Consider the following 25,640-nt stretch of genomic DNA (forward strand, 5'->3'; position numbering starts at 1 on the left):
CAATGACGATACTGTTAAAAATCAACCCACGACGACAAGAGTTAAGAGAATCAAGCATCCTCATTGGAAAGGAGTAAACAAGGTGCACTGAATAAATCGGGAATACAACTCTAATGTGGCAACAATCGTTGCTCCCTTAGTACGGAGATCGTATACGTAATAGCTGTGCCTGAACTAAGAAGGTTCACAAAGAGATTAAACATCTCTTTCCTATAGGACATCATGCATTGATGCACATGAAACTGTGGTGTAAAGAAACATAATATAAGACTGACAATCTTTAAAAGATGATAGTAAGGATCGTAAAAGGAAGTACAGGGCATGATAACAAAGACAGTTATCCAAGGTTATGAAGAATGAAGAATAAGATAGATTGATGAAAAGAAAGAAAAGACTAGAAGTTTTAAGAATAGTGCATCACTCTTAAGAAAAGGAAGTAGATCAATGAATATACAATGAGTAAAGGAGTATACGAGAAGCAAAGACGCAAGTAAAAGATCAAAGTAACCCTTACAAGGACAGCAAAACCCTTACGAGAATACGTCATGAGAATTCACCTCATGAAGGATCGTGATAAAGCGACGATAACAGAATAATTTTTGTATGAAAAGCGAAGTAACGAGATAAATGAGGATGGTGGATAATGGGATTAGATTCCCAACACCACGACGAATAGCAATCGGATGGTGACAACAGCAGTACGAAAGAAACTACGTAAGTAGTGAAGCACGAGTTAGTTGAATGTCCACATCTTTCGATAAGAAATGATGATAGGATTAAACGGAGTAGATAGAGGTAAGGAATTAAGAACGGAAAGTCATAAGTACATATGAACACGATAAATATCATCATAAGAGAAGATTAAGAGGTACAAACTAATGGATCATCTACATCATTTGACTACGTATGAACAAGCTTAAGAATGGAGATTATCGTTACTAGTAATAAAACATTACTAGAACAAACCAATATTAAATATTAGTATTAAACTAAGAGTTTAATTACAAGGATAAGGATATCATCCTTAGAAATAAAACATCATTAAAACGAACTACCATTGGAGATCAGTAAGGAACTGAAAGTTCAATTACAAGACAAGAGTTCATAGTGCTGTATAGCAGACAAGGAACAGATGAAAGAGTAATATATCCAAGATATAGGAAAAGAAGATCATATAAGGAAAATAACGATATGAAGATTATCAATAACGATTGATGTTATTGTACAAGAAGTACAAAACTGGAATAATAATTCCAGGCGCCAACAAGCATCGTGGAATGATGATGAGATACCGATTATGAATGAAGTTCAAAAGGTTAGGAATTTAAGATAAGTCAAGAAGTTATATGAAAATTTGAGGACGAATTTTTATAAGGGGGGAAGGATGTAATACCCCAATCGGAAAGTTTTCCGAGAAATTTAAAAATATATTTCAGTTCTAAAGTTAGAATTGGAATTGAAAGGAAAAATGTCAAGAAAAGCACCAAAATAAAGTACAGGGACTAATGTGGTAATTTAGCCACTACGTCTCGAAAATGGAAAATTTTAGATTTTGACGGGAAAATATTAATATTGGGATTCGTATTATTTATTGGAAATAAATAATACGTATAAGTTGTAATTTAAGAATTTATTGATTTAGTTATGGACTAAATTGAATAAAAGAAAAGTTTGAAAGATAAGTTGTAATGAAGAAGGAAAACGAGGATTAAAGAAGCACTTTAACCTTAATATATAAAGTTAAGATATAAATGAAAGAATCAGAGGAATGAAACGAAGAGAAGGCTCCAGAACGTCAAAAATTCGTCGATCATCGTCGTTTCGCCGCCGTTTCTCCGTTCGACGTCCGATTCGAGTGATTTTCGCGGTGATTTCTTCAGAATCGAAAGCTCTATCCATTTTAATCTTCAAATCAAGGTAAATATCTCGATATTTGGTGTGAAACTTGATGAATAGGGGCTGTTTTGACAAAACCGTTACGTTTGATTCGTATATGTCGGAATTGAGGCGTTTAGGATTGATTTTGAAGTGAAAAAGTGTGTATAATGTGCTTAAATGAATTGGGTATGTATTGGTATAAGTTTTGAGTGTTTTGAGGCTTCGGAAATGGTCCAGAAGCGTCAAAAAACGTTGCTCCCGAAGTGCGCACGACGTGCTGCACTTCAGCACGTCGTGCTGGTGCGCGACGTGCACCACAAGGGTGCACGACGTGAACCAGTGAAGGGAACGATGTGCCAAGCTGGCACGACGCGCCCTACTTCGACCCCGATCTCCGGGGGACTTCCGTGAGCGAAAAATAGCTTCAGATAGCGTGAAATGGACATGAAACCTGACGTTTTGAGCTAGGCTTTGGAATAAGAATATTAAGCAAGGTCTAATTGATTAGTTGAACACCACTAAGGGTATTAACCAAGTGTAAGAATGGTATTGAAAGTTCTTAAGTTTATAAATCGTAATAGGATCGAATTGGAATAACCTAGGTTTATAACTTAGGGTTTTAGTGCTAAGCCTACGTTTATGGATTAAACGTACAGGTAACTCGATTAGGTAACTGACGTACCGACAAGCTACCAAGCTGTCTAGCTGGAGCGGCTACGCGATCGGACAACGCATGGAGCTTACGCTTGTGGGATATAATATTGCATATTTAGATAGCGGTCACTGTGAGTTACACTTTACTTTCACGTATTATATATTAAAGTTATTTATATATATATATATATATATATATATATATATATATATACTGCTTACACGCATCGTATTATATAGAATTGATTGAAATGTTATATGTTTTATTAGTTTCTATATACGAGAACTAGTATGCGATCCGAAGAAACTAGCTACCTATTGGGTGTCAATAGGCTGTGTGATCACCGGTATTGAGTTGGTCTAGTGTGTTTGCTTTTGGAAAATGGTTGGATATGTATGATATGATATGAATTCGATACAAGAGTGAACTCGGCTACGGTGTAGCCTGGAAGTCCCCGTATCTAGTGGGCTGGGCCCACCAGTGAGTTGGACTCACAACTTGAAATTACGATTGGGTTGAATGATATATGATTATTCGAGAAATGTGTCGCATGCTAGGATATTAGTTTCGTACGGATCAAATACATGTTTATATGTTTTATACTATTGTTTTCTTGAGATGCGATGTTATGTTTCTATATGAATACTGTTAGTAAATGTCAACTCACTCAGTATTTCCCCAAATACTGACCCCTCACCATTGTTGTTTTCAGGTTATCGGAGTCGGATCAGACAAACCATCTCCTTTGTGTGGAAGTCGTTTGACTTGCACAAAGCACGTTGTTCTTTAGAGCTGCAGTAGTCCGTAGGTGTCTTTATGAGATTTATGTTTATTTTCAAACGGTATTTGAAATGTGAATTCCGATATAAGAAGTTGTTTATAACAGTAATGCTTTTAACCGTTTGATTTCGTCAACCAATTAACATATGTGGAATTGGTAGTGACTATGACTAGAAGCAGGGCAGTGTTAGATATGGGATATCGCACTGTAAGACCCTAGCTATGGCGAATTATGTTGTAAAGATTTTCAGAGGAGTAATATAAGATTCTGATATTTATTAATAAAAGGTTTAAACGAGCTTTCTGAAAACGTTTTATATATAATAATATGTTTTTAATTGCGAAAAATTAATAACGCTTTTAGGCTTGCTACGGGTTTCCGAGCTACCACTCCCATTCCCTAGCGCCAGTCGTGGCTCAATAATTTGGGTCGTGACAGTAACGTTTGAAACGTTTGGCTTAAATCGCTAAAAAGGTGTAACGTTTGGATTTGTTTCGTATGGTTTGTAAACGTTTGGCTTAAATCGCTAAAAAGGGGAAACGTTTGGATTGAAATGTTATATGTTAAAGTTATTAAAGTTATATATTAAAGTTATTTATATATATATATATATATATATATATATATATATATATATATATATATATATATATATACTGCTTACACGCATCGTATTATATAGAATTGATTGAAATGTTATATGTTTTATTAGTTTCTATATACGAGAACTAGTATGCGATCCGAAGAAACTAGCTACCTATTGGGTGTCAATAGGCTGTGTGATCACCGGTATTGAGTTGGTCTAGTGTGTTTGCTTTTGGAAAATGGTTGGATATGTATGATATGATATGAATTCGATACAAGAGTGAACTCGGCTACGGTGTAGCCTGGAAGTCCCCGTATCTAGTGGGCTGGGCCCACCAGTGAGTTGGACTCACAACTTGAAATTACGATTGGGTTGAATGATATATGATTATTCGAGAAATGTGTCGCATGCTAGGATATTAGTTTCGTACGGATCAAATACATGTTTATATGTTTTATACTATTGTTTTCTTGAGATGCGATGTTATGTTTCTATATGAATACTGTTAGTAAATGTCAACTCACTCAGTATTTCCCCAAATACTGACCCCTCACCATTGTTGTTTTCAGGTTATCGGAGTCGGATCAGACAAACCATCTCCTTTGTGTGGAAGTCGTTTGACTTGCACAAAGCACGTTGTTCTTTAGAGCTGCAGTAGTCCGTAGGTGTCTTTATGAGATTTATGTTTATTTTCAAACGGTATTTGAAATGTGAATTCCGATATAAGAAGTTGTTTATAACAGTAATGCTTTTAACCGTTTGATTTCGTCAACCAATTAACATATGTGGAATTGGTAGTGACTATGACTAGAAGCAGGGCAGTGTTGGATATGGGATATCGCACTGTAAGACCCTAGCTATGGCGAATCATGTTGTAAAGATTTTCAGAGGAGTAATATAAGATTCTGATATTTATTAATAAAAGGTTTAAACGAGCTTTCTGAAAACGTTTTATATATAATAATATGTTTTTAATTGCGAAAAATTAATAACGCTTTTAGGCTTGCTACGGGTTTCCGAGCTACCACTCCCATTCCCTAGCGCCAGTCGTGGCTCAATAATTTGGGTCGTGACAGTAACGTTTGAAACGTTTGGCTTAAATCGCTAAAAAGGTGTAACGTTTGGATTTGTTTCGTATGGTTTGTAAACGTTTGGCTTAAATCGCTAAAAAGGGGAAACGTTTGGATTTGATTCGTAACCTTTGTAAACGTTTGGCTTAAATTGCTAAAAAGGTGAAACGCTTTGATTTGTTTCGTAACGTTTGTAAACGTTTAGCATAAATCGCTAAAACAGTGAAGCGCTTGGTTTTGTTTCATAATGTTTGTAAACGTTTGGCTTAAATCGCTAAAAATGTGAAACGTTTTGATTTGTTTCGTAACGTTTTATACGTTTAGTTTTGTTTCGTAACGTTTGTAAACATTTGGCTTAAATCGCTAAAATGGGGAAACATTTGAACTTGTTTCGTAACGTTTGTAAACGTTTGGCTAAAATCGCTAAATAGGTGAAACGTTTGGTTTTGTTTCGTAGCATTTGTAATCGTTCGGCTTAATTAGCTAAAAAGGTGAAACGTTTGAATTTGTTTTGTAACGTTTGGCTTAAATTGCTAAAAAGATAAAACGCTTTGATTTGTTTCGTAACGTTTGTAAACGTTTCGCTTAAATTGCTAAAAAGGCGAAACGCTTGGATTTGTTTCATAACGTTTGTAAACGTTTGTCTTAAATTGCTAGAAAGGTGAAACGCTTGGATTTGTTTCGTAGCGTTTGTAAACGTTTGGCTTAAATTCCAAAAAAGGAAAAACGTGTGGATTTGTTTCGTAATGTTTGTAACCGTTAGGCTTCAATCGCGAAAAAGGTGAAAATTTTGGATTTGTTTCGTAACGTTTGTAAACGTTTGGCTTAAATCGCTAAAAAGATGAACCGTTTGGATTTTTTTTGTAACGTTTTAAATGTTTGGCTTAAATCGATAAAATGGGGACACAATTGGATTTTTTTCGTAACATTTTAAATTTTTGGCTTAAATCGCTATAATGGGGAAACGTTTTTAATTTGTTTCGTAACGTTTGTAAACGTTTGGCTAAAATCGCTAAAAAAGTGAAATGCTTGGTTTTGTTTCGTAATGTTTGTAAACGTTTGGCTTAAATTGCTAAAAAGGTGAAACGCTTGGATTTGTTTCGTAATGTTTGTAAACGTTTGGCTTAAATTGCTAAAAAGGGGAAACACTTGGATTTGTTTCGTGACGTTTATAAACGTTTGGCTTCAAATGCTAAAAAGGCGAAACGTTTGGATTTGTTTCGTGACGTTTGTAAATGTTTGGCTTAAATCGCTAAAAAGGTGAAACGTTTGGATTTTTTTCTTAATGTTTGTAAACGTTCGACTTAAATAGCTAAAAAGGTTAAACGTTTGGATTTGTTTCGTAACGTTTGTAAACATTTGGCTTAAATTGCTAAAAAGGTGCAACATTTGGAGTTGTTTCCTAACCTTTATAAATGTTTGGCTTAAATCGATAGATAGGTGAAATGTTTGGATTTGTTTCGTAACGTTTGTAAACGTTTGGCTTGGATCGCAAAAAAGGGGAAACGTTTGGATTTGTTTCGTAACATTTATAAATGTTAGGCTTAAATTGCTAAAAAGGCAAAACGTTTGGATTTGTTTCGTAACATTTTGTTAACGTTTGGCTTATATCGCTAAAAAGGCGAAACGTTTGGATATGTTTCGTTACGTTTGTAAACGTTTGACTTAAATGGCTAAAAAGGTGAAACGTTTGGATTTGTTTCGTAACGTTTGTAAACGTTTGGCTTAAATCGCTAAAAAGGTGAAACGTTTGGATTTTTTTTAACGTTTGGCTTAAATTGCTAAAAAGGTGAAACGTTTGGATTTGTTTTGTATCGTTTGTAAACGTTTGGCTTAAATTTCGAAAAAGGGGAAACGCTTGGATTTGTTTCGTAACATTTCTAAATGTTTGGCTTAAATTGCTAAAATGGCGAAACGCTTGGATTTGTTTCGAGACATTTGTAAACGTTTGGCTTTAATTCCTAAAAAGGCGAATTTTTTGGATTTGTTTCGTGACGTTTGAAACGTTTGGCTTAAATCGCTAAAAAGGTGAAGGTTTGGATTTGTTTCGTAACGTTTGACTTCAATAGCTAGAAGTTGAAACATTTGGATTTGTTTCGTAACATTTGTAAACGTTGGGCACAAATCGCTAAAAAGGCGAAACGTTTGGATTTGTTTCGTGATTTTTGTAAACGTTTGGCTTCAATCGCTAAAAAGGTGAAACGTTTTTATTTGTTTCGTCACGTTTGAAACGTTTGGCTTAAATCTCTAAAAAGGTGAAACGTTTGGATTTGTTTCGTCATGTGTGTAAACTTTTGACTTCAATCTCTAAAAGGTGAAACGTTTGGATTTGTTTCATAACATTTGTAAACGTTTGGCATAAATTGCTAAAAATATGAAATGTTTGGATTTGTTTCGTAACGTTCTAAACGTTTCACTTAAATCGCTGAAATGGGAAAACGTTTGGATTTGATTCATAACGTTTGTAAAGGTTTTGCCTAAATTGCTAAAAAGGTGAAATGCTTGGATTTGTAAATGCTTTGCTTCAATTCCAAAAAATGTGAAACGCTTGGATTTGTTTCGGAACGTTATTAAACGTTTGGCTTATATTGCTATAAAGGTGAAACGCTTGAATTTGTTCCGGAACGTTTGTAAACGTTTGGCATAAATTGCTAAAAAGGTGAAATGTTTTGTTTTATTTCGTTACGTTTGTAAACGTTCGGCTTAAATCGCTAAAAAGGTGAAACGTTTCGATTTCTTTCGTAACATTTGCAAACGTTTGGCTTAAATTGCTAAAAAGGTGAAACGCTTGGATTTGTTTCGTAACGTTTGTAAACTTTTGGCTCAAATTGCTAAAAAGGTGAAGCGCTTGGATTTGTTTCGTAACATTTGTAAACGTTTGGCTCAAATTGATAAAAAGGTGAAACATTTGGATTTGTTTCATAACCTTTGTAAATGTTTGGCTTAAATAGCTAAAAAGGTGAAATGTTCGGATTTGTTTCGTAAAGTTTGTAAACGTTTGGCTTAAATTGCTAAAAAGGTGAAACGCTTGGATTTTTTTCGTAGTTTTTTTAAACGTTTGGCTTAAATTGCTAAAAAGATGAAAAGTTTGGTTTTGTTTCGTAATGTTTGTAAATGTTTGGCTTAAATCGCTAAAAAGGTGAAACGTTTGGATTTGTTTCGTAACATTTGTAAACGTTTGGCTTAAATCGCTAAAAAGGTGAAACGTTTGGATTTGTTTCATAACGTTAGTAAACGTTTGGCTTAAATTGTTAAAAGGGGTTTCGTAACTTTTTAAACGTTTGGATTAATTTGCTAACGTTTGTAAACGTTTGGCTTAAATCTCTAAAAAGGGGAAACGTTTGGATTTGTTTCATAACGTTTGTAAACGTTTGGCTTATATCGCTAAAAAGGGGAAACGTTTGGATTTTTTTCGTAACGTGAGTAAACGATTGGCTTAAATTGCTTAAAAGGTGAAATGTTTGGCTTAAATCGCTAATAAGGTGAAACATTTGGATTTGTTTCGTAAGGTTTGTCTTATATTGCTAAAGGTGAAATGTTTGGTTTTGTTTCGTAATGTTTGTAAACGTTCGGCTGAAATCGCAAAAAAGGGGAATCGTTTGGATTTGTTTCGTAACGTTTGTAAACGTTTGGCTTAAATTGCTAAAAAGGTGAAACGCTTGGATTTGTTTTGTCACGACCCGATTTCCACCTAGAAACTCGTGCCGAGACCGGCGCTAGGGAATGGGAATGGTTGTTCCGAAACCCATAGCAAGCCTAGGAAAAACAGTAAAAACTATTCGCGTTTTGAAAACATAAAAGGTCTCAATCTTTTTTCGCAAGTATTTGAAAACCTTCAGATAAATGTGTAATCAAAACCATGCAATTGCATTTCTGGACTCAGGGTAATACGTGTACGTTGCACACATCTTGACACAACCCTGTCCGAAAACAATGCCAGCGGTGCAAACCAGATATCACATTAGAGAACCGGTTTAAGCATGCCAAATAATTAATCACAAAGCTTTTATCAAAACCAGGTTTCATATAAACAACTGGCAAAAGCCCTTTTGTATGAAACATGCTTTTGTCCCAAAATGATACTGACAGTAGTTTCATATCAGAGTTTAAGCATTTACAATTGAACTACTGTTCGGAGCTAGAACTACTCTGCAGCTCTAGAGTGACCTTTATTTAGTTTCAACTTCCGGAGAAAGAATTGGAAGTTTTGTCACATCAAAATATCATTTACCTGTGAAAAGGGAAATCAACGGGGGTCAAATATGAGTGAATTCACATAGTTACTCAAGCATATTAATAATAACAGAAATTGCATGTAAAGACACTTTGTGCAGCCAAATAACCGATCCAAATAAAACCCTAAGAGAAACCCCATTTGGTTAACTGTGGTTAATACCACAGTACATGCTTTCTGGTTTAACACATGATAAAATGTGAACTCATGTTATCACATTCATCTTATCTCTGTGTAAGGTTTGCTGGGCCGTAAACTCAATTACTGGCTCCCCAGGATAACCTGTCAGGTCTAGGCCGCATTGCAAGCATCTGGCCAAAGAACCCAACTAGTGTGCAATGCAATGATTTATTAATACCGATGATCACACAGTTCTATTGCTGCCCAATAGATAGCACGTTCCAGTGGATCTACATATTGGTTTCAAATCGACTCTATGCAATGCAATTTCAAACAAGTTTTTAGTTATAAATGTTTTGGCATCAATATTCAAAAGTAAATATGCGAACTCACAAAACCGTTATCCACAAAACAGTTCTCGATCACCCTCTACTCTCCTGGTCCGGTAGCTTGCTTGCTCGTTGGATCTAGTTAGAAAACAATTGTTAAACACAATTGAAATATGATTTCTAACTTTAAAGAATAAACTATATTGACATTACTAGATATATAACATATCTAGTCTATACTCATTCTTAATCTCAACTCATAGTCCTCTAACTATTAATCACTTTGATTAATAGAGAATCTAATTAAAACGTCTCTAAGTTTTAATTAATCGAACTTCCTTAAACGTCCAAGTTCTTTTTAGTCCTTATTGACCCTACCGTTCAAAATTGTTCAAAACTCGTCGGTTCGAAACCCGACGTGCGAAAGCACGTCGGAAACGCGCGCTGGCGCGAGGCCCTGTGCGCCCGCACAGGTGAGTGTGCGCTCGCACAGTCGGGCTGTGCGTCCGCACAGCCGTGGGAACTCCGTTCCCGGGCCAATTTCCGTCGAGCTACACCCATTTTTCGATCCAAAACGCATATACAAACACCAATTCATCCATTTCCGCTATCGGAACGTAAAATCATTACGTATACGTTCGATTCGATACCGTAACCGTTATATATTCGAATATAATCCATTTTCTATATATCTAAATTCAAAATAACGGTTATAACTTTGACTAATAATAGATTACTGAAGAAATTTGAGTTAGAAACGAGAAATCGGATCGAAATCGTCGAACCTACCGTCGCCGTCGCAATCGCTGTTCTCTGATCTCCAAAACCTAATGTTTTGGTTTTCTGTTTCAAATGAAACAATTCATCTGAATTATTTTATTATATAGTTTGGTTAAATTCCAAACTAGTCCTTAGGTATTCACGCGTTACTTTAACCCAAATTCTTAAATACTCGTCCGTAACTAAAACGGACAATGAACTCCAAATTTTATGAAATTTTGATCACGAATCCCATAATTCGTAATAAGAATAAAAACACAATTTTTATTCTCACGGGACTTATATTTTATCTTTAATAAATCATTAATAAATTATTAGGGCTAAATTAGACCCACTTAATAAAATTTCTATCTCCAAATTTTATGAAATTTTAGGGGTAACTTTCTAAAAATATTTCGTGAATATTGACTCCAACAACATTCACACGGGACTTATAAATTATCCTATTTTAATTTATAAGCATTTCTTAATTCCCGTTTGTTAAAATATAATTATCCAAATTTTATATTTTAACTTCTATAACTATTTTATATTTCCGGAGATACTATAAGTTAAATTTATCCTTAAATTTAATTTACGTTCTCCCGGTCCTATAAATTATTCCTTACGTGGAATAATTTAATCGTTTAATTTTACGGGGTATTACATTCTCCCCACCTTATTAAAATTCGTCCTCGAATTTCAATAAGAACTACGTACCTTGTAAAAATAGGTAAGGATATCGCTGACGCATATCTGCCTCCGTCTCCCACGTACATTCCTCCACAGAATGATTCCTCCACATCACTTTCACCATAGGAATCTCCTTAGTACGAAGTTTTCGCAGTTGAGTATCTACTATCTTAACTGGCTGCTGATAGGAGTAAAATACTCCTATCTTTAGGATGTCTTTTCGTATGCTTTTATGTGCTTTCACCCCACTTTTATATGGAATTGATTAGCTTATAGAGGGTGTTTATGTTTCAGGGAATCAAGAGCGTTACGAAGAGTTTTAAGGCCGAAATAATGGAAAATGAGCGGAAGCGGAAGTCGAGTGCGAAAGAAGCTAAAGCCGGAAGCGAAAGAAGTCGACTCCCCCTTCTGAAGAGGTGTCTCGAATCGAGACATCCCACTTAAGATGTGTCTCGAATCGAGACACAAAGAGTTGAGAAGCAGATTGTTTTGCCAAGATGTGTCTCGAATCGAGACACGCCTTTAAGTTGTGTGTCTCGATTCGAGACAATGGTTATAAGGAGCTCAGATTTTCTTGGTTTCTTTCCTTATTGGGCCAAACATTCTAGATGGGTTGTATTTTTATTCCCTATTTTGGGTAGTACTATATAAGGATACATTATTTTCCCTTTTTAGGGTTATGCACTAGATTTAGATTTGTATTCCCATTTCCTTTTACCATTCTCAGCTTTTTGAATTACACTAGTTCTTAGTGCTATTTTGAGTTTCATGTTATTTTTTGAAGATTATTATTATTAATAGAAGATTGTTGGTTTCTCATTATTGTTCTTCATTATCTCTTTTATGCTTGGATCTTCAATTATTGCAAGGTAATTAATCTCTAAACTATGATTACTCCTAATGCTTACTTATTAGTTATTGCTATGATGTTTGTGATGAGTAGCTAAATCCTTAGTTTAGGGGTTGTTGATGAAGTTTGGTTGTGATTAGTTGACTAGGGTTTGATTTGGGTATTAGGGTTTGTAGTGATTTGTATGCTTAATGCCTAGGATAGATTGATCTCCTAATCCTAGGTTAAGAGGGTAATTAATTAGGCGAGAGTCACTTAATAACCCGGAATTAGCAAATCACTTAATTAGGGTTTAATCACGCGAGAGCGGTTTAGGGCTTAATCAGTTTTAGGTTAAACTTCGTGATTGGATTAAATTGGTATAATCGAAATCTAATTACGCGAGAGCGATTTAGATTTCGGGGTATTAATTTAATTACAATTAGTTCTAATTGCGGACTCGAGAGAGCGGATTAGGCACTTTTGAAAACTTGACCCGAACTAATTACCAAATCAACCCCGGTTAGCTAGAACGTTTCAAATCGATTTAACAACCTCTAAACGCCTTTTACCTATTGTTTTATCCCGTTTATTAATTAATTGCTTTAGTTTTTAATTGCTTCAAGTGTTAATTTCACTAGTTTTAAATTCCGTAATCATTACTATAATTCCAATTGATCGTTGCTTTCCGAATTGAATTTCCAAATATGTGTTCGCTCACTTTAAACCTCTTGTCTTCGTGGGATCGATTCCGTATTTCCGGATTACTACAAGTTAGTATTTTTGCTAACAAGTTTTTGGCGCCGTTGCCGGGGACAAGGTTGCGTTTAATTGATTGAAAGTATTGTGAAATTCGGTCGAGTTAGCGTTATTTTCTGTTTTTGGTTTATTGTTATTAATTATCTTTCGTGGTTTACACTCGGTTTTCTTGTTTTTGTTTGTGTAGGGAATTTGATTTTCGTGTATGCACAATACGCGACGAGCAAATCTACCACTAGAACCGTTCCAAGATAACCTCGGTAACTACGAAAGAGGTGTAAGAAGAAGAGCCCGTATACCCAAAGTTATGAATAACGAGGGAAACAATTATGATGAAGAGGGGAGGTTCAATCCTCTAATGGATGGAGGGGAACAACAATATCCACCCGCTCCTCCATTAGGGAATGTGAACCGACCAAGGCAACAAGACCACCCAAGGGATGATCGACCCCAAGCGCACGCACAAGTGCCAAACCAACAAAGACAAACTTTGGGTGAGTTTTTCTTGCCGGATGTGGACAATGCAACTTTTGGATGCTTCGCAATGCCGGTTCAAGTGGCAACTTTTGAGATCAAGCCGAGTACCATTCAACTTTTGGAAAATCGTTGTGCCTTCTTTGGGTTGAGTCATGAGGATCCTAATGAGCATATTGCCAAGTTTTTGGGTGTTCTAAACACATTCAAGCTTCATGGGATAACGGCGGACCAAATTAAACTTCGGATGTTTCCTTTTTCCTTGAGGGACAAGGCTAGAATTTGGTTGCATTCTCTACCTAATGAGTCCATTCACAATTGGAGGGAGTTGGCTCAAGCCTTCCTTAACAAATATTTCCCTCATGGCAAGACTACAAAGTTGACTAAAGACATACTTGAGTTTGTCCAATTTGAAGGAGAATCACTTCATGAAGCATGGGAGCGGTTCAAGGATTTACAACGAAGTGTACCCCATCATCGGCTCAATAGAGAGCATGTTATACAAATCTTCTATGATGGGACAAATGTCACTACCCGAGCTACTATCGATGCGGCTTCGGGGGGTTCGCTTATGCAAAAGACCTACGAGGAAGCCCTTGAATTGGTGGAGAAATTGGCCGTGGTTAGTAGTACTTGGGGTCCTATGGAAAGAAGAGCACCACCTACTCAAATGTCACTCATGACTCTTGATCAAGTGAGGGAGATGGAGTCCATAAAAGCCGCAAATGCTTCGCTTCAAGCTCAAGTGGATGCTCTCAAGAAACAAGTCGCTCCTATGCAAAGAAACGCTCCGGTGGCTTATGTTCAAGTAGGTTGTGAATTTTGTGGTGATTTTGGCCATTCGGGAGGAGAATGCCTAGTTACGGGTCAAGCCTTGAGTGAGCAAGTCAACTACATCGGGGGACAAAGGCAAGCTAATGACCCCTACTCTAACACCTACAACCCCGGATGGAGGAATCATCCAAACTTCGGGTGGAGAAATCAAGAAGGGCAAGGCAATGCTCAAGGGCCTAATCAAGCGGGTCCAAGCTTCCAAGGTGGAAATAGACCTCCCCAACAACAAGGAAATTACCATCACAATCAAGGTCATGGCAACAATGCGGGTGCTAGACCTCAACATCCTCCCGGGTTTCAACCTCAAAGAAACATGGATGAAGGGAATATGCTTGCTAAGTTGATGGATGATCTTAGAGAGATGAAGCAACTTCAAAAGAATCAAGCCGCCACTAATCAAATGCTTGAGACTCAAATCTCTCAACTTGCTATCAATCTTCAAGGTAGACCACAAAGGGGATTGCCATCTACTACGGAGAACAACCCTAGAGAACATGTTAAGGCGGTAGAGCTCCGAAGCGGGAGAAACCTTGAGAAAGCCAACGGAAAGAGGCAAGTTGTCGAGGAGGATGAGCCTCAAGTGGTAATTGACATAGCAAGTTCAAGTCAAGAGTTGCCAAAGGAATGTGAGGAAGTGGTTGTCGAGGTTGAAGAGCCCTATGTGAGGCCACCACCACCTCCACCGTTTGTACCACCGGTTCCATTCCCAAGCCGGTTGAGGAAAGCTCAAGGAAACGAAAAATTTCACAAGTTCCTTGAGATTTTCAAGAAATTGCAAATCAATCTAAGCTTGGCGGATGCACTTCGGGAGATGCCCCAATATGCAAAATTCTTGAAAGACATAATTATGAACAAGCGTAGTTGGGAGCAAGGTGGGACAATACCGCTCACGGAGCATTGTAGTTCCATAATCCAAAGCAATTTACCGACAAAGCTTAAAGATCCAGGGAGTTTTTCTATACCTTGCACCATAGGAAATATGAATGCTATAAACTGTTTGTGTGATCTTGGGGCAAGCATTAACTTGATGCCATTGTTTCTTTTTAGGTCTTTATTTGGTGATCAACCGGTAAAGCGCACCTCGATGGTATTGCAACTTGCCGATCACTCTCTCAAAAAGCCGTATGGGATAGTGGAAGACGTACTCGTTAAAGTGGATAAATTCATCTTTCCGGTGGATTTTGTGATCTTAGACTATGCGGTGGATAAAGAATGTCCTATGATTCTCGGTCGCCCTTTTATGAACACCGGGCGTGCTCTCATCGATGTTCATGCCGGCAAGCTCACCTTGAGAATTGATGAGGAAAGTGTGGAGTTTGATATGAAGAGAGTGATGCGGAATGCCATCGAGGAGGAAGATTGCATGAGAATCGATTTGGTTGATGAACTTGTGAGGGATACTCTTGAAGCGAGTGTGGAAGAGTTTAATAAAGACGGAGTGACGAAAAATCAATTTCTGGGTTCCCTACATGAGTGTCTCGAATCGAGACACCCAACTAAAGAGAGTGTCTCGAATCGAGACACTAATGAAAAGGGAGCAGAAGCTTCCTATGGTTTTGTCTCGATTCGAGACAGCCCCATAAGTAGACTGTCTCGAATCGAGCCAAGAGCAAAAGAAGGGGAACCACATTTTTCTGAAATTTCGAAAGTCACCTTCCATTCCGATAATCCGAGTGATGAGTATTCCGAGGAGGATGAACCTGAGCCGGAGAATTTGAACAAGAGTAATGGTGTGACTCCACCATCTTCCGAGGTGCCACCACAAGTTGAGTTGAAGCCACTCCCATCTCATCTCCGGTATACCTTTGTTGGGGAGAATGAGACTTTGCCAATAATCATCTCGAACAAGCTTTCTAAGGAACAAGAGAGGAGGGTGGTACAAGTGGTGAAGGAGCATGTATTAGCAATAGGGTGGCAAATCTCCGACATTCGTGGAATAAGTCCTCAAATTGTGATGCATAAGATCAACCTCGAAGATGAGTCAAAGAAGTCGGCTCAAAGGCAACGAAGATTGAATCCGAATATGAAGGAGGTAGTGCACAAAGAAATTGTTAAGCTCCTCGACGCCGGAATAATCTACCCTATTTCGGATAGTGAGTGGGTAAGCCCAATTCAATGTGTCCCTAAGAAGGGCGGTATGACAATGGTGGAGAATGAAAAAGGAGAGCAAATATCCACAAGGACGGTAACCGGTTGGCGAGTATGCATCGATTATCGGAAGCTCAACGAGATAACCCGAAAGGATCACTTTCCGCTACCATTTATCGATCAAATGTTAGAAAGGGTAGCGGGACACAAATTTTATTGCTTCCTTGATGGGTACTCCGGTTACAATCAAATATTAATTCTCCCGGAAGATCAAGAGAAGACGACCTTCACATGCCCCTACGGTACCTTTGCATATCGGCGAATGCCCTTCGGACTATGCAACGCACCCGCCACATTTCAAAGATGTATGACCTCAATCTTTAACGACATGATTGAAGATATTATGGAGGTGTTCATGGACGATTTCTCCGTGTTTGGCGATTCGTTCGATGGTTGTTTAGCGAACTTAAGGCGGGTTTTAGCAAGATGTGTTGAGACAAACTTGGTGCTAAATTGGGAAAAGTGCCACTTTATGGTGGATGAAGGCATTGTACTCGGGCATAGGATATCGGAAGCGGGAATTGAAGTGGATAGGGCAAAAACAGAGGTTATTGAAAAATTAGTCGCTCCGGCTACGGTCAAAGGAGTTCGGGCATTTTTAGGCCATGCGGGCTTTCACCGGCGATTCATTAAGGACTTTTCATCTATTGCACGGCCCTTGACGAGATTGCTAGTTAAAGATGCGCCGTTTGAATTCACAGAGGAATGTCAAGGTGCTTTTGAGAGGCTTAAGGAGGCACTTGTGACCGCGCCAATTATATCGTCTCCGGATTGGAGCTTGCCCTTTGAGCTCATGTGTGATGCGAGTGACCAAGCTTTAGGGTGTGTTTTGGGTGAAAGGAAGGATAAGAAGGTCCACGTGATTTACTACGCGAGCCGGACTATGGCGGGAGCTCAACTCAATTATACCACCACCGAAAAAGAGATGTTGGCGGTGGTATTTGCTTTAGACAAGTTTCGGCAATATTTGCTCGGATCAAAGGCCATCATTTATACCGATCATGCCGCCTTGAGATATCTTTTTGCTAAGCAAGACGCAAAACCAAGGCTTATTCGATGGATTCTTTTAATGCAAGAGTTTGATGTAGAAATCCGAGACAAAAAAGGAACGGAGAACGTTGTGGCGGATCACCTATCACGGTTAGAAGTTCTTGAACCTATTCCAATTGGTGTTGATATTAATGAACGGTTCCCGGATGAAATGTTGATGGTAATCTCGGAAGTGGAGACACCTTGGTATGCGGATATAGCTAATTACTTGTCTTCAAATGTCATGCCACCGGATCTATCGCACCATCAAAAGAAGAAATTTCTGAGTGATGTGAAACATTTTTTGTGGGATGAGCCGTATCTTTTCAAGATATGTGGTGATGGGATGATTCGGAGGTGTGTATCTTTGAAGGAAGTGATGCCAATTTTGAGCCATTGTCATGAGGCGGATTACGCCGGGCATTATGGGGCGTCAAGGACCGCGGCTAGAGTGCTAGAAAGTGGGTTCTTTTGGCCTACCCTATTTCGCGATGCCAAGGAGTTTGTGGGGCATTGTGATCGTTGTCAACGAGTAGGGAACATTTCCAAACGAGATGAGATGCCATTGACCTCAATCCAAGAAGTAGAGATCTTTGATGTGTGGGGCATAGATTTCATGGGGCCATTTCCGATGTCTCATGGAAATCTTTTTATCTTGGTTTGTGTGGATTACGTATCAAAATGGGTAGAAGCGGAGGCTTTACCTACAAACGATGCCAAGGTAGTGGTGAAGTTTCTCAAGCGTCTAATTAACCGATTTGGGACTCCAAGGGTTATCATTAGTGATGGGGGGTCGCATTTTTGCAACCGGCAATTTGAAGTTTTGATGAAAAGGTACAATGTGTACCACCGAGTTGCTACCCCCTATCACCCCCAAACGAGTGGTCAAGTGGAGGTTTCGAATCGTGAATTGAAGAGAATTTTAGAGAAAACAGTAAATGGGACAAGAAAGGATTGGTCCCTCAAGTTGGATGACGCCTTATGGGCTTACCGCACGGCATTTAAGACACCTCTCGGTATGTCGCCGTATCGGATTGTGTATTGTAAGGGGTGTCACTTGCCGGTTGAATTAGAACACAGAGCCTATTGGGCAATTAAAAAGTTGAATTATGACTTCAAGGCGGCCGGTGAGAAGCGTTTGTTGCAACTTAATGAGTTAGATGAATTCCGACTTGATGCTTATGAGAATGCCAAACTTTATAAAGAAAGAACGAAGAAATGGCATGATGCTCACATCTCACCTAAGTCATTTGAAGTTGGAGCTTTTGTGTTGCTTTATAATTCAAGGTTGCGGTTGTTTCCGGGAAAATGAAAATCTCGGTGGAGTGGTCCGTATAAGATCCGGCACGTGGCGGTTCATGGAGCAATAGAATTAGAAAATCAAAAGGGAGAGACGTTCAAGGTCAACGGAAACCGTTGCAAGCCCTACTTGGGACCTTTGACGGGTCAAATAGATGACAAGATCTATCTTGCTCCCCCTTCAACTTAAGTGCCACGGATTGACGGTCGAGCTTTCGACCTTAAACAAGCGCACTTGGGAGGCAATCCCAAGAGGTTTGAATTTTAATGCTTTTAGTTGTTGTTTTTGTTTTACAATTACCTTAAGTTTAGTTTTCTTTTGTAATTGTTTATGATTTGGCGTATTTCATATGTTTGTTATGTTCGAGATAATGCGTGGTATGTTCGGTTTGTGGATGTGTAGGAGTTCGGTGAAGCATTTCTTCGGAAAAATCAAGGTTCCCCAAGGAAGGAAAAACATAATAATCTGTTTTCCCTTGTCTCGAATCGAGACAAGCCTCTTAGGAAGCTGTCTCGATTCGAGACAAGAGAAGCAGATTATTCTGCTTCTCAGCTCTTGGTGTCTCGAATCGAGACACCTGATTAATAAGGGTGTCTCGATTCGAGACACTTGACTAAAAGGGGGGATTTTGAAATTTTCTCATTGGCTCTTATTTGTTTCACATGGATTGATGATGTGGCTCGATCCTAACCCTTCAAGATTCAAATTTTTGACATGGATCACCAACTTACAACACATCTTGATCCTTCAATCTTTAACTATGTATTTGGACATAAAAAGGACTCCATCACTTCATCTTCTCCATCATTCCATACCTAAATTAGAAAACCTCCATATCCAAAAAGCTTCTTTCTCTTTCATCAAGCCAAACCTTCAAGAAGCTCTAGCCACCACTCTATCCACCCAAATTCAATTCTAAACACATTTCCAAACACCCTTTTCCTCCCTTATCATGTCAAGAGCAACAAGATCAAAAGCACAAGCATCCAACCCACCCATTGAAGAAGACCAACCCATTAGAGCATTCCGCTCAACCCGGAAAACCACCGCCTCCGGCGCTCGAGTTACCGGAGTGAATACCCCGGGGTCTCTAACAAGGTTATATGAGGCACCTTTTGAAATTCGGACAAGGGATGAAGGCGAGATATACAAGAAGCTTAGGAAGCGGGGAATAGCCGATCATTACGCTATCCATTGGCCTACCATTGACAAGCTAAGAATCCGGGAGGGGATTGAAGACGCCCTTGGATGTCTTCAATTGGGCAAGATGGCCAATTTACCACACGAGTTTTGCGAAGAACTCATTTACGAATTCTTCACAACATTGAAGGAGGTACCCGGAGAAGATGCGAGCCTTGCCTATCGGTTAGGGGGAAAGGAATTGGTATACACGTTGAAGAATTTGTGCGATGATTTTAATCTTGATAATGACGGAATCAAGTGGATGCCTTCAAGTGAAAACTTTGATGATAATAAAGTATGGAACATGGTTTCGGGGAAAGCGGTTTATGACCCACACAAGTCCAAGTTGAATGAAGTGAGGGATATGATATTGGTGATTTTTCTCAAGTGGTACGGCCATTGCTATTGTGGGCGTCATGAGTATAACAAAGTGGCAAGAAACGACTTGCTTGTTCTTAGGGTTTTGAAAAATCCAGCAGACGTAACTTGCGATGTTAATGTGGCATACCGGTTTTTGAAGATGGTGCAAGAGGTACCTCGGAAAACAAAGCGGTTAGGATTCGGATGGTTCATTTTGTACTTAGCACGGAAAGACCCGGATTTTGACGAGACAAGGTATCGGATTGTGGCCCCCAAATTGTTTGATGTGCTTCACCTATCCACGGGTGGCTTTGTGAAGAAAGGCCGGATTGCGGGCAAGTATATGCAAGAAGCTTGGGAAAGGCTTCATCCCGGTGAACAACATCCATTTGATGAAGAGAATGAACCGAGGGAGGAACCGGCTCCAAGGCGAGAAAAAGAGCAACCAAGAAGGAAAGATAAGCATGTGGCCGGTACTAGCACCGAGCAAGAAGAAGTTCCGGAAGGGGCCCAATGGGAGCAACCGCCCCCATACGATTTCCAAGCGGATCAACGTGCTTTTATGGCGGAACAAAGAAGGATGTGGAAGAAGATGGAGTATAGGCAAGAAAGGATGCAACATCGCATGAGGAGGCATGAACAAAAGATGCAAGAGTTTTACAATGCCCAAGGCGGTCCGCGTTTCCCGTCTCCTACACCTTCGCCGGAGCCACCCGAGTTCGATTGAACTCGAAGATTTGCTTTCTTCAACTCTAACTCATGCAATTTTCCGTTTTATTTCATTGCCATGGGGACATAGCATAGAAATAGTGTGAGGAGGGGTTGTTGAAAATATGAATGCGTTAGAGTCTCGGTTTTATTGTTTTGTTTTTAATGTTTGCGCGTAGGAGTCTAGTTTGTTTGTTTTATGTTGTTTATTTTGAGTCACCTCGCACTAAATCGTTGGCTTGTGTATGTTGAAGCATGATTAGTGACCTTGGTGTATTTGTGAAATGAAAGTTTTATTCCCGATCAATGAAGTAGCAAGTGCATTTTTCTAGTTTAAATCAATCAAATGTGGATGTGTTTAATAAGATGCAAGTTGTATGACATGGTTCAATGAAATTCGAGTTAATTCCATGTTAATTGGTGTTGTGTTTTGACAAATTGTAGTGCTTAATACGGATGCATGATGTGTGCTTTTAAATTGACAATTTGTGCCATTTTTGAAAATTTGAGTATGATTGGCATGTTTTCATAGGAATTAAGTTTTTGGCATGACACCCTTTTATTGAGTGTTTATTGAGCCTATTTGTTGTTGTGAGTATTGATTGCATGCTAAATTCCTAGAACTTGCTTGGTGTCCGCTCAAAACTATAGAGGTTGAGTGTCAATGACTAGATGAGTATGGCATTAGGAATACCCCAAATTTTTGAACAAAATCACTTAAAAGCCTACCCTCTACCTTTAGAATCACCATTTTGAGCCTAAGCCTTTCCTTGTCAAACACAAATCACACAACTCCCTTCAACAACTTACCTCTTAAAACACCCAATTTGATTTGAATGACTTAATGATGAGAAAAATGCGACACTAGCTTGATGACTAGAAAGAAATGTGAAAGTGTTAAAAGAATAGAAATTTGCCTCGAGAAAAAGAAAATCAAAAGAAAGAAAGAATAAAAACAATATCAAGAAGAAAAAAAAAAGAAAAAAAAAGAAAAAGAGGAAAATGAAGAAAAGAAAAGAAAGAAAGAATAAACAAAGGCAATAAATAAAAATAATTCAAAAGTTCACAAGTGTTGAAAATCCAAGCTAGGTCGAAAGTATATTAGAAAAGAGTCGTTCAAATCAAGTTTAGCCAAGTATCCAAATCTACCTACCCCTAACCCATAGCCTAGTTACAACCCTCACAAGTCCATATGATAGTTGTTGATTACCGAACCAAATAGTGGAGTTCAGGACTAAAGGCAAGCTTATGGTGAATAAGCACGATGTGAGTTTAATTGTTTACCCTAAACACTTGTGTGTTGGAGTGATATCTTGTGAGTTTCATTGTGCTTTGCTTGGTTCCTATGAGAATAATGCCATGATTTACCATTTCATTTTGGCCAATGTGTGCATGTCCCATAGATGATTGTAACTCCGAATTTGCTTAACACAAATGCCTTACCAATAGTATTCTCAATGTCATTGGATTATGTCATTATAATTGCATTCATCGTTCGTTGCATCGCTTACAATTGATAACACTAGAAGTTTGTCTTGTGCCTTCATTGGTTGGGAGTTCGCGTGTTGTCATGTGTTTACAATCCCCAAGGTTGTTAATTGTTGTGGTTTATAGTGAGATTCATTTCTTGCTTGGGGACAAGCAAGGTTTTAGTGTGAGGAGGTTTGATAGGAGTAAAATACTCCTATCTTTAGGATGTCTTTTCGTATGCTTTTATGTGCTTTCACCCCACTTTTATATGGAATTGATTAGCTTATAAAGGGTGTTTATGTTTCAGGGAATCAAGAGCGTTACGAAGAGTTTTAAGGCCGAAATAATGGAAAATGAGCGGAAGCGGAAGTCGAGTGCGAAAGAAGCTAAAGCCGGAAGCGAAAGAAGTCGACTCCCCCTTCTGAAGAGGTGTCTCGAATCGAGACATCCCACTTAAGATGTGTCTCGAATCGAGACACAAAGAGTTGAGAAGCAGATTGTTTTGCCAAGATGTGTCTCGAATCGAGACACACCTTTAAGTTGTGTGTCTCGATTCGAGACAATGGTTATAAGGAGCTCAGATTTTCTTGGTTTCTTTCCTTATTGGGCCAAACATTCTAGATGGGTTGTATTTTTATTCCCTATTTTGGGTAGTACTATATAAGGATACATTATTTTCCCTTTTTAGGGTTATGCACTAGATTTAGATTTGTAGCCCCCATTTCCTTTTACCATTCTCAGCTTTTTGAATTACACTAGTTCTTAGTGCTATTTTGAGTTTCATGTTATTTTTTGAAGATTATTATTATTAATAGAAGATTGTTGGTTTCTCATTATTGTTCTTCATTATCTCTTTTATGCTTGGATATTCAATTATTGCAAGGTAATTAATCTCTAAACTATGATTACTCCTAATGCTTACGTATTAGTTATTGCTATGATGTTTGTGATGAGTAGCTAAATCCTTAGTTTAGGGGTTGTTGATGAAGTTTGGTTGTGATTAGTTGACTAGGGTTTGATTTGGGTATTAGGGTTTGTAGTGATTTGTATGCTTAATGCCTAGGATAGATTGATCTCCTAATCCTAGGTTAAGAGGGTAATTAATTAGGCGAGAGTCACTTAATAACCCGGAATTAGCAAATCACTTAATTAGGGTTTAATCACGCGAGAGCGGTTTAGGGCTTAATCGGTTTTAGGTTAAACTTCGTGATTGGATTAAATTGGTATAATCGAAATCTAATTACGCGAGAGCGATTTAGATTTCGGGGTATTAATTTAATTACAATTAGTTCTAATTGCGGACTCGAGAGAGCGGATTAGGCACTTTTGAAAACTTTACCCGAACTAATTACCAAATCAACCCCGGTTAGCTAGAACGTTTCAAATCGATTTAACAACCTCTAAACGCCTTTTACCTATTGTTTTATCCCGTTTATTAATTAATTGCTTTAGTTTTTAATTGCTTCAAGTGTTAATTTCACTAGTTTTAAATTCCGTAATCATTACTATAATTCCAATTGATCGTTGCTTTCCGAATTGAATTTCCAAATACGTGTTCGCTCACTTTAAACCTCTTGTCTTCGTGGGATCGATTCCGTATTTCCGGATTACTACAAGTTAGTATTTTTGCTAACAACTGCTCCTCGTAAGAAAGTTCCTCGTTAACCTCCACAGCTTGTGGCTGAATCACATGATGAGGATCTGAGACATACTTTTGCAGCATCGATATGTGAAACACCGGATGAACTTGTGACATGTCTGGCGGTAGATCTAATTTATATGCTACCGCTCCGATGCGCTCTATAATTTAGTAAGGTCCCCCATACCTTGGAGATAACACCCTTCATTGGTGATACTTTCAGAAAGACATAGTCACCAACTTGAAACTCTATCTCTTTTCTCTTTGGATCCGCATAACTTTTCTGGCGACTAAAAGCAGTTTCCAATCGCTGCTTAATTGATGGTACCTTCTCTGAGGTAATTTGGATAATCTCTGCTCCGGTCAATTTTCTTTCTCCAACTTCCTCCCAACAGATAGGAGATCGACATTTACGACCGTATAGTGCCTCATATGGAGCCATTTCGATACTGGAATGATAACTGTTTTTGTATGAGAACTCTACTAATGGCAAATACACATCCCAGCTACCTCCAAAATCCAGTACACACATTCGAAGCATATCTTCTACAGTCTGAATAGTCCTTTCAGACTGTCCATCAGTTTGCAGATGAAATGCGGTACTAAAATCTAGCCGCGTTCCCATCGCTTCTTGCAAACTTCTGCAAAATCTAGAGGTAAATACCGAACCTCTATCTGAAACTGTTGACACAGGAATTCCATGTAAACTGACTATCTTGTCAATATATACTTGTGCCAATTTCGCCGCAGTATATGATGTCTTAATAGGTATAAAATGGGCCGACTTCGTTAGACGATCCACTATAACCCATATAGAATCAAAACCTTTCTGCGTCTTAGGCAATCCAACCACAAAGTCCATTATAATCCTCTCCCACTTCCACTCTGGAATGGGTAGGGGTTGTAAAAATCCATATGGCCTTTGGTGTTCAAGCTTAACTTGCTGACACACTGGACACCTTGCTACAAACTCCGCAATATCTCGCTTCATTCCGTTCCACCAGTACATCTCCTTAATATCTCTATACATCTTAGTAGAACCCGGATGCATACTATAAGTTGATCCATGGGTCTCCTCCATGATCTTTTGCCTTAGATTTTCAACATCTGGCAATCTGGTACCATACTTCAGTGTTCCGTTAACAACACTGAAGTCTTGACACTTTCCTTTCTCTACCTCATCCATTACACTCTTTAGTTGAAGATCTTCACCTTGTATTTCCCTAATCCTGTCGATTAGAGTTGGTCGCACACTTAATTGGGCTTTCAAGCTTCCAAGATAAGAAACTTCAAATCTGATGTTCTGACTGAACATCGTATAGATCTCTTTGATCAATGGCCTTCGCCACTCTGTTGTAACGTGTGCTAAACTTCCTGCAGACTTCCTACTTAATGCATCAGCCACCACATTGGCTTTACCCGGATGATAATGTATAGTGCAATCGTAATCCTTAAGCAACTCTAGCCATCTCCTTTGTCTGAGATTCAATTCACGTTGGTCAAAGATATACCTCAAACTTTTATGATCCGTGAATATCTCGCACGTTGCACCGTACAAGTAATGTCTCCAGATTTTTAATGCAAAGATTACTGCTGCTAATTCCAAGTCATGAGTAGGATAGTTCACTTCATGCTTTTTCAGTTGGCGAGAAGCATAAGCTATTACTCGTCCATGTTGCATTAAAACACATCCTAAACCAACCCTTGAAGCATCACAGTAAACAGTGAATCCTTCAATACCTTCTGGTAATGCTAGCACTGGAGCTGTCGTTAGACACTCCTTCAGTTTCTGAAAACTGTTAT

Source organism: Mercurialis annua, linkage group LG1-X (assembly GCF_937616625.2).
Source record: "Mercurialis annua linkage group LG1-X, ddMerAnnu1.2, whole genome shotgun sequence".
Classification (NCBI taxonomy): Eukaryota; Viridiplantae; Streptophyta; class Magnoliopsida; order Malpighiales; family Euphorbiaceae; genus Mercurialis; species Mercurialis annua.